General features: G+C 41.6%; 1 non-coding gene across 1 annotated transcript; it reads right to left on the bottom strand.

Annotated features, from left to right (window-relative positions):
* Positions 1–6,741: 6,741 nt before the first annotated feature.
* On the bottom strand, positions 6,742–6,845 carry LOC148570872 (small nucleolar RNA R71). The gene has a single exon (XR_015908811.1). It is a non-coding gene; the product is annotated as a small nucleolar RNA R71 (small nucleolar RNA).
* Between the last annotated feature and the right edge of the window lie 3,271 nt (positions 6,846–10,116).

The raw sequence follows: 10,116 nt of genomic DNA on the forward strand, positions 1-10,116 counted from the left end.
TTTATGTGATTTCAGGTATTTTCTGGCTGAAATTGAGGGACTTGAGCAAAAATCAGATTCAGAGGTTGAAGAAGGACTGCTGATGCTGTTGGATTCTGACCTCCCTGCACTCAAAATAGAGTTTCTGGAGCTACAGAACTCAAACTGGCGCGCTTCTAATTGCGTTGGAAAGTAGACATCCAGGGCTTTCCAGAAATATATAATAGTCCATACTTTGCCCAAGTTTAGACGACGGAAACTGGCGTTCAACGCTAGCTCTCTGCCCAATTCTGGCGTCCAGCGCCAGAAACAAGCTGCAAAGTAGAGTTCAACGCCCAAACTGGCACAAAAGCTGGCGTTCAACTCCAAGAAGGACCTCTACACGTGGAACACTCAAGCTCAGCCCAAGCACACACCAAGTGGGCCCCGGAAGTGGATTTATACATCAATTACTTACTTCTGTAAACCCTAGTCGCTAGTTTATTATAAATAGGACCTTTTACTATTGTATTAGACATCTTTTGAACCATCTTTGGATCATATTGATCACGTTTGGGGGCTGGCCATTCGGCCATGCCTGGACCTTTCACTTATGTATTTTTAACGGTAGAGTTTCTACACTCCATAGATTAAGGTGTGGAGCTCTGCTGTTCCTCAAAGATTAATGCAAAGTACTACTGTTTTCTATTCAATTCAACTTATTTCGCTTCTAAGATATTCATTCGCACTTCAACTTGAATGTGATGAACGTGACAATCATCATCATTCCCTATGAACGCGTGCCTGACAACCACTTCCGTTCTACCTTAGATTGAATGAGTATCTCTTGGATCTCTTAATCAGAATCTTCGTGGTATAAGCTAGATTGATGGCGGCATTCATAAGAGTCCGGAAAGTCTAAACCTTGTCTGTGGTATTCCGAGTAGGACTCTGGGATTGAATGATTGTGACGAACTTCAAACTCGCGAGTGCTGGGCGCAGTGACAGACACAAAAGGATAGTAAATTCTATTCCAGTATGATCGAGAACCTCCAAGATGATTAGCCATGCAGTGACAGCGCATCGGACCATTTTCACAGAGAGGAATAGGATGCAACCAACGACAAGGGTGATGCCTCCAGACAATTAGCCGTGCTGTGACAGGGCATTTGGACCATTTTCCCAAGAGGATTGAAAGTAGCCATTGGCACCGATGACATCCTTACATAAAGCCAGCCATAGAAAGGAGTAAGACGGATTGGATGAAGACAGCAGGAAAGCAGAGGTTCAGAGGAATGAATGCATCTCCATACGCTTATCTGAAATTCTCACCAATGATTTACATAAGTATTTCTATCCTTATTTTAGTATTAATTTCGAAAACTCCATAACTATTTTATATCCGCCTGACTGAGATTTACAAGGTGACCATAGCTTGCTTCATACCAACAATCTCCGTGGGATCGACCCTTACTCACGTAAGGTTTATTACTTGGACGACCCAGTGCACTTGCTGGTTAGTTATGCGAAGTTGTGAAGATATGTTTAGACCATGGTTCTGTGCATCCGTTTTTGGTGCCATCGCCAGGGAATCAATTTCGAACAATAATTCACAACCTGAGTAACAATTTCGCATTCCAGTAGTCCCTTAAAGAGACCTGACAATGGTCCAAAAAAGAGGACTACAAAAATAACTAAAAAGAGGACCAACGTAAAGAAATCGGTTAGGGATTGCTAGAAATAAACACAAGAGTGAGAAAACCGAAATATGAGTTGGATCCATACATCCACAACCTCAAAGGATCCAAGCTACAAGCAATAAGTACAAAGTAATCCAAAGAGATCGAGCAGCAAGGCTCCAGCATTCTCAAAACCCAGAAATGTGCCAAGACAAGTGCAAACAAGCATGATATAAAATACAATATTATAAAGCCTCAGGGTCAGGCCCAAAAGCTTGAAAGCTACTTGTTGTTTTTTCAAAATAAAAAAGTTGCTAAACAAGCAACCTGAAGGAGTATCAACAGTCAGCAAAATATTCAAACTATAAAATAAAGAGTTTAAAAGCCCACAACCCGGGCTATCTACACAAACATCCAAGAAAAATCTGCTAAGATCGGGAGCCTTCTCGGCAGCATCAGTCTGAGGTGAAGGAGGGCGAGCTTGGAGAGGCACTGCATCCACCGTACCATCGTCCCTATTCAAAATTTGACAATCAGGATCTAATTCTGGATGAGCAATCCCAGCAGGAGGAACTATAGAGGTCGACACTTTAGCAGCAGGCGCAGAGGGAGATTCAACATCATCATCATCTTAGTCGTCGGGGACAATCTTACCATCCCTTACAATGTTGTCCAAGCTAAAGAGAGTAAGATCAACCTCAGGAGCGAGAACTTGAACCCGCTCCTTCAAATTACCAAAAGCAGCGTTTACGCTGCTGACAAGGTGACCTTGGAGCTTGGAGTAGTCAACTCGGGCAGACTCCAACTCCTCCCTCAGATGTATCACCTCCCAATAAGATGTGACATAACTATCTTTATGCCTCAACGCAGTGTCCTCGGCCAATCTCACAGAAGCCGCCAGGGGAAGAGAGCTAGCCTTTTCGTTCTCCATATCCTTCTCCAGTTTGGCTACTTTCACCTCAAGCTCCTCCTTCAAGCCCTTCATCCGATCAAACTCTTGTTTGGCCTCCTCCATGAAGGCTTTGGTGGCATGGAGAGGAAGATTTTGAGCAGTCCGATACAGGGCAGCCCCCATATGGGGCATCTTGATGCTGCTCCAAGTTATAAAATCTAAATGGCGAAGGAGCGAAACATCATCCATGGGGAGGGCACCATAAGGACCGATCTGTTGGTCAACAAACTCCACTGTATCAAAATCAGGAGTGTCAAGGTTGAAAGGCTCAATTGTTTTTTGTTTTTTGGGAGGAGCACCAGAAATAGCAGTAGAAGACTGTGGAGGGTCGGCCAGGTGAACCCGAGGAGTGGGAATCACCTTCCTCGGCCCAGGAGAACTCGGCACGGGCGGCTTCATCGGAACTTCAGAAGATCCCTCTCCCGCCACCTTGGCCGAGATATTTTGAGCAGCTGTAGCCTTCTTTGCTTTCTTGTAAGCCTTCTTGGAATCGTTGTTTTTCGACATCTCTGAAAATACAGAATCGACCACAGTAATGGGTTACAATCACAAAAAAAAGAAGCAAAACTAAAAAGCAAGTATAGAAACAAGTCAGACAGTACCCAAAGCAGTTCGAACCAAAGATGGATCACTCAAAAATCTTTTTGTATCAAGATGGGGTGGTTCCCCCCATAAATCTCCAAGAACAATTACAAAAGCCCGCTCAACCTCGTCAAGCATCTCCCATGTATAGCGAGACACTCTCACATTCTTTTGCCATTCTAGAGGAAAGGCAGGCTCATCACTTTCATCAAGAAAAAAGGGGCGGGCCCCCTCAACAGCACGGATTCAGAAGAAATAATTCTTAAAATCTTTAAAAGACTCATCGTACTTGGCAAAAACTTTATGCCCCTGGGCTGACCTGAAAGAAACCCAGGAAGCTTTCTTTCTGGAAGAACCTCCTGGCTTGGCGGAAACTGATGCCAAGGCATCTTAGGCTAGTTTCACTAGCATTTTTCTATTAGTTTTAGTTGTTTTATGCATTTTCTTGAGCTTAAAGTAACCAAGAATGGTTAAATGAATAACAAAGCAATGAACCATCCAAACAGTATGATTTTGATGCAAATTCCATGAGTTTTTAGTTATATTACTTGAATGCTATGAATGGAAGATTCTCATGAAAATTTGCAAGACTTTGATGCAGTTGTTTGGATGATTTCAGGAAAGAAGAGGCTAGGCAAGGAAGCAACAAAAATCAATAAAGGAAGCTTGAATATCACATGTGGAGTTTAAGCTCCAGTTTAAGCTTAAACTGGAGCTTAAACGCCAAAATCATGAAAGCTGAGGAAAGGGTGAAAGTGGCGTTTAACCTCCAGTTTAACCTTAAACTGGAAGTTAAACGCCAGAAATGGGAAATGCACCAGGGAGCCATTTCCACGTTTAAGCTCCAGTTTGACCTTAAACTGGAGCTTAAACGTGTTCGACCAAGTTTTCACCTCCAGGGTTGCTTTCTCCTCTTCCACGTTTAAGCTCCAGTTTAACCTTAAACTGGAGCTTAAACGTGTTCGACACCTCCAGGGCTACCTTTCTCCTCTTCCACGTTTAAGCTCCAGTTTAACCTTAAACTGGAGCTTAAACGTGTGACACCTCCAGGGCTACCTTTCTCCTCTTCCACGTTTAAGCTCCAGTTTAACCTTAAACTGGAGCTTAAACGTGTTCGACCTCCAGGGCTACCTTTCTCCTCTTCCACATTTAAGCTCCAGTTTAACCTTAAACTGGAGCTTAAACGTGTTCGACCTCCAGGGCTGCCTTTCCTATCTCCACGTTTAAGCTTAAGTTTAACCTTAAACTGAAGCTTAAACGTGTTCGACTATGTTCGACCTCCAGGGCTGCCTTCTTCCATTTCCACGTTTAAGCTTCAGTTTAACCTTAAACTGAAGCTTAAACGTGCTCCCACAAAAGGCATCACTGGAAGTGTCTGGCGTTTAAGCTGCAGTTTAAGCTTAAACTGCAACTTAAACGCCACTATTGGAAAAGGTTTCTGGGCCAAAAATATTGCAGTTTAAGTTAGCTTTTGAGCACAAACATTAACTTAAACTTACTCTGGTATGAAACCCAATTGAATATCATGGTTTATGGGATTGGGCCTGAAGGATTGATGAGTCTGGAATTTCAATTTGTTGAGTCATGTGTCATTACTTGATTATCACTAAGTTGGCTCAATGAATGTTACAGAATGTGGATCAGCAGCCTCATCAAGATTATGGATCATAAACCCAAAGCAAAAGGAAGGCAGGGAGAGGCCTCAAAGCCCAAGAAACACAACAGAAGCTCAATATAGAAAGTGTATAAATAGGATAGAATTTAAGTGAGGACTCTTACCTTTCATTTGGCTGGTTTTCATACCTTTGTAATTGAATTCAGAGCTATGACTCACTAAACCCCCTTTCATTGGGTTAGGGAGCTCTATTGTAATTCAATGAATCAATAATAGTTTATCTTCTTCTTCAATCTTTTCTCTTGAATTTTGTTAGAAAGCTTCTCGATCTAATTCCATTGGGTAGTTGTCTTGGGAAAGAAACTACCCATAATTGGAATCCTTCGGAACCTTGGGAAAGGAATGGAGGATTCATGCTAGAGAAGCTTTCTCACAGTGAATTGGATTGGGGTTTGGATGGATATTGTGACATGTAATCCTACCAAATTGTGGTTCATGAAACTGTGTGGTATAATCAGTGATCGAGCATCATCTCTTCTTATGAACATTTAAACCAAGGGATTGGGAATTTGTTTGTTTTTAGAGAGAATTGGTGAGCCAAGGGATTGGGATCCAATCATATAAGATTGCCAAGCAAAATTCAATGAACGCATTGGTTGAGGAAGAGATAAACATGTTTTGATTCGGAGATCTGAATATCTTCTATAACCCAATGAATTCCCCATTTCTGATTTCCACTTTCTCTTTACATTCTGCAACTCAATTCATGCAATCACCCCCATTCCCTTTTAATTTCAGCAATTTAGCTTCTGCTCTTTAATTCATGCAATTTAAGATTCCGCCATTTCAATTTCTTGCCATTTACGTTTCCTGCCAATTTTACATTCCGCAATTCTCATCTAATTCTTGATTCCGCTCAACTAGACACACTTCTAATCCGAATTGCTCATTCAACCAATCCTTGTGGGATTCGACCTCACTCTATTGTGAGTTTTTACTTGACGATAACCGGTGCACTTGCCGGAAGGAATTTTGCCGATCGTGCAATTTCCTAAATCGTGGCATAACTAGTTTATGCGCATCAAGTTTATGGCGCCGTTGCCGGGAATTGGTTTTCGATTGACAATTCTCCAATTGGAAGTTAACTAGATTGAGCATTTTTTTTTTTTGCTTTGTTAATTCAGTTCAAGTTATTTGTTGAATTTTAATTTCTGCACTCTGTTACATGCTTTCTTTCTTTATGCCTTTAAATTCAAGCAACTAACTCACTGACTCACTAACTATTTGAATTAATTCGTCAACTGCTCTAACCATACTCTTCCATTAACCAAGAGTATTTTACTTGTTTGTTGCCTGTGCTGTGTTCTTGTATGACAGGTAGGAGAGGAGAGACATCAACTCCTCCATATACCGAACCAGAGAGGACCCTTCATAGACTTAGAAGGGAAGCAAGAGGGAAGAGAGTACTGGGAGAAGAAGAATCTGAAGGAGAATCTGAGGACAATTTTGAGGAAGCTCTAGATCTCAACATGGAAAGAGAAGTTCATAACCATGGGAGAGCTAATGGAAACAATGCCATTCCCGAGAGGAGGGTTCTTGGTTCATACATAAACCCAACATCTGGGAATTGTGGTAGCAGCATTCAGAAACCACCCATTCAGGCCAACAATTTTGAGCTCAAACCACAGCTAATATCACTTGTGGAGAATCAATGTTCATTTGGAGGGAGTGCTAATGAAGACCCAAACCAACATCTCACAAAATTCCTGAGAATTTGCGACACTGTGAAGTCCAATGGAGTCCAGGAAGATGCCTATAAACTGCTTTTGTTCCCATTTTCCCTTAGGGACAAGGCAGCTAAGTGGCTGGAATCATTCCCAAGGGGGAGCCTAACAACATGGGATGAGGTGGAAAGCAAGTTTCTGGCACGTTTCTACCCCCCACAAAAGGTCAATAGGCTTCGATCTGAAGTTCAGACTTTTAGACAACAAGATGGTGAAACTCTCTACGAGGCATGGGAGAGGTTCAAGGATTTGACAAGGAAATGCCCACCAGACATGTTCCATGACTGGGTGCAATTGCACATTTTCTATGATGGACTTTCTTATGAATCAAGGAAGGCTGTAGACCATTCATCAGGAGGTTCATTGAACAGGAAGAAGACTGTGGAAGAAGCCATTGAAGTGATTGAGACAGTGGCTGAGAATGAATACTACTATGCATCAGAGAGACACAACACTAAGGGAGTCATGGAGCTGAACCATGTTGATACAATCCTAGCCCAAAACAAGGTGTTTGCCAAGCAACTAGCAGAGCTCACCAGGAAATTAGAAACAAAGCAAGTGGCTGCGATACACACACAAGATCAAGAGGAAGAAAGCACTGAAGGAGGTGATTGGGAAGAGGCCAATTATGTAGGAAATCAACAAAGGCAACCATATGATCCACATTCCAACACTTACAACCCAGGCTGGAAAAACCACCCAAACTTTGGGTGGGGGAACCAGCAAAACCAACATAACAAGTCCACATACCAAAACTCCAACCAAAGATCATATCAAGCTACACAAAACACTTACTCCCAACCATCATATCATGACCAAAATAGTCAACCTACCCAACCTAATCCGAACCAACAATTTCAAGATCAATTGAACAGGATAGAAGGAAGGCTGGCAAACATGGGTCAGGACGTAAGTGAGTTGAAAAGCTTTAGGGATGATGTGAGATCTACCTTAAGAAACCATGGTGAAAGACTAAAGAGGATGGAGTCTCAAGTAGGAGAGCTGTCTCAACAAGCCCCCAAGTCAACTACAGTGTTCCCTAGTGACACGGAAAAGAATCCTAAAGGGGAACAAAAGGGAGTGAGATGGGAAGACTGCAAAGCCATCACCATATTGAAGGAAGTCTCAGAAGAAGAAGGAATCAGACCCTCAGAACAGGAGCCAAAAATCTTGAAGGAAGGTTTGGAAGAAGTTAAGCAGGAAAGTGAAACTGATCAAGCCAAGGAACTGCAAAAAGGCACGATGGAAACATACCAACCAAAAGCACCATTTCCTCAGAGGTTAGGAGGAGGTGAAAAAGGGAAAACCTATTCAAGGTTTTTAGAGACATTTAAGTCTCTCCCTATCAATATTCCCTTTCTTGAGATTCTCCAGCAGATGCCTACACATATCAAGTATTTAAAGGAATTGTTGAGCAAGAAAAGAGTTTTGAAGGGAGGACAAACGGTAACAATGAACAAAGAATGCAGTGCCCTCATCAAGAAGGACACAGTCTCTAAGAAAACAGACCCAGGAAGTTTTCATATTCCCTGCATCATAGGGGAAACAAAAATTGACAGAGGATTCTGTGATCTAGGAGCTAGCATAAATGTGATGCCTCTGACTCTTATGAAGAGGCTACAACTGAATGAGGTGAGATCCACTGATGTAATCATACAACTGGCTGACAAAACTCAGAAGCAAGCTGAAGGGGTAGTTGAGAATGTGCTGGTGAAAGTGGGAAATTATTTCTTCCCCATAGACTTTGTCATTCTGGACATGGAGGAAAACTACCTACACCCCATCATTCTGGGAAGGCCATTTCTAGCTACTGCTAGAGCACTCATAGATGTAGAACAAGGAGAGCTAATTTTGAGAATACATGATGAACAGCTCATTTTCAATGTTTTCAAACCTGCATCTGAGCCTGAACCAGAACATGAAACGCCTAAGGATGATAGTAGCCATCTTTGTTTGGAGGAAAGCAATCCAGCAGCTGAAATTCTGAAACAGTCCTTGGAAGGCAAACAAGAATTGCAAGAGTTAAAGCCACAAGAATCAATAGAAGCAGATCAGAAGGATCCTCCTGACATAAGGGTCAATGAAGAAATCATCAAGAGAAAGGGAAGAATTGTAAAGAAATTGCCAAGAGGGTGGAGAAACAAGAAAATTCCCACTGAAGGTTTCTCTCCGGGAGATAAAGTGATATCAAGTCATTATCTGCCAATCCCACCTGGCCTCAAAACCATTCCTTCCCAGCTCCCTCAAGTGTTCACAATCAGGAAAGTTCTTTCTATGGAACATTTAGAAGTCATGAAGGAATCAAATGGGGACATTTTCATAATGAGAGGAAAAGACATCAAGCACTACAATCCACCCTAACAAGGGACAACCGTCAAGCTAGTGACGTTAAAGAAGCGCTTCGTGGGAGGCAACCCATGTTTTAGTATCCTTACTCTTTATTGTTTTGCTTTACATCTAATAAAGCATGGTCTCTTATGCATGAACTTGAATCCTCAGGACAACTGTTGATAAAGTGCACTAAACATTGCATGTAAATTACAATTTGTCTCTAAGTTTGGTGTGCCTGAAGGCACTCCCAAATCTTATTCAAATTGTATTCAATCTTTCATTCAAGGTGCACGACCAAACATTAAGTTTGGTGTTCCTTTTGAACACAGTTAATGAAAAGCAAGAAGTTCCTCTGGATTTAGAAGTTCATGACAAGTATACCATTTGCATGTTTTAATACTTTGATTTCAAGTACTTTAGGTAGTAAAATTGTTTAGGATCAAAGCGCCAAAGTGACTAGGATTTATTAGAATTATGCACATTCATTAAGGACAACCAACATGGATTTCATGTCATCAGGAGACATTACCAAACACTAAGTTTGGTGTCCAGTAATAAGTGTGCATACATACAAAGGTCACGGCTATAAGCTCAGGAAGTCAATCATTGATTTACAATTCAAAAAGGAGGAAAAACATGTACAAGTACTATTCATTATTCACATGACCGAAAAAAAAAAAAAAAGATAGCAAACTTGTTTGTTTGTGCAGGTACAATAGGAAAGATAAGAATGGAGGAAAAAGACAAGGGGGGAGGTACGGTGCTTGGTCAAAAAGGAAGTTCACAAGTCTTTGAAACTAACACATGGGAAAAGGAAGTTCTGCATAAAAAGATAGCTACATGTACAACCTAATGCACTCAGAATACTTCCAAGAAAATGAAAAGCAATTCGTCCTTTTCCCTAATTCATATATTTACCATCAAGCCACCCTTCACAAATCACCCTAGCCGTCCATTTTTCACTTACGGGCACTATAAAGAACCACTTGGGGAATGAGTTCCACACCACCAAATCTCCTTCATGCACATTTTCTTTCATCATAGCATAACTATCTCTTGCCGAAAACAACCTCACCACACTTCCAACAACACTTCTTGCTTCACCTTGTCAACTTTAGCTTGTAACTTACCAAAACTAAAGAACCAATGGCAGCCTTATCTAGCCACAAAAGAAGAAAAGACAAGCAGCCAATGGAAGAGAACAGAGAATTCGAT

This window comes from Arachis ipaensis, chromosome B3 (genome assembly GCF_059453495.1).
Source record: "Arachis ipaensis isolate K30076 ecotype BB chromosome B3, ASM5945349v1, whole genome shotgun sequence".
NCBI classification, from domain to species: Eukaryota; Viridiplantae; Streptophyta; class Magnoliopsida; order Fabales; family Fabaceae; genus Arachis; species Arachis ipaensis.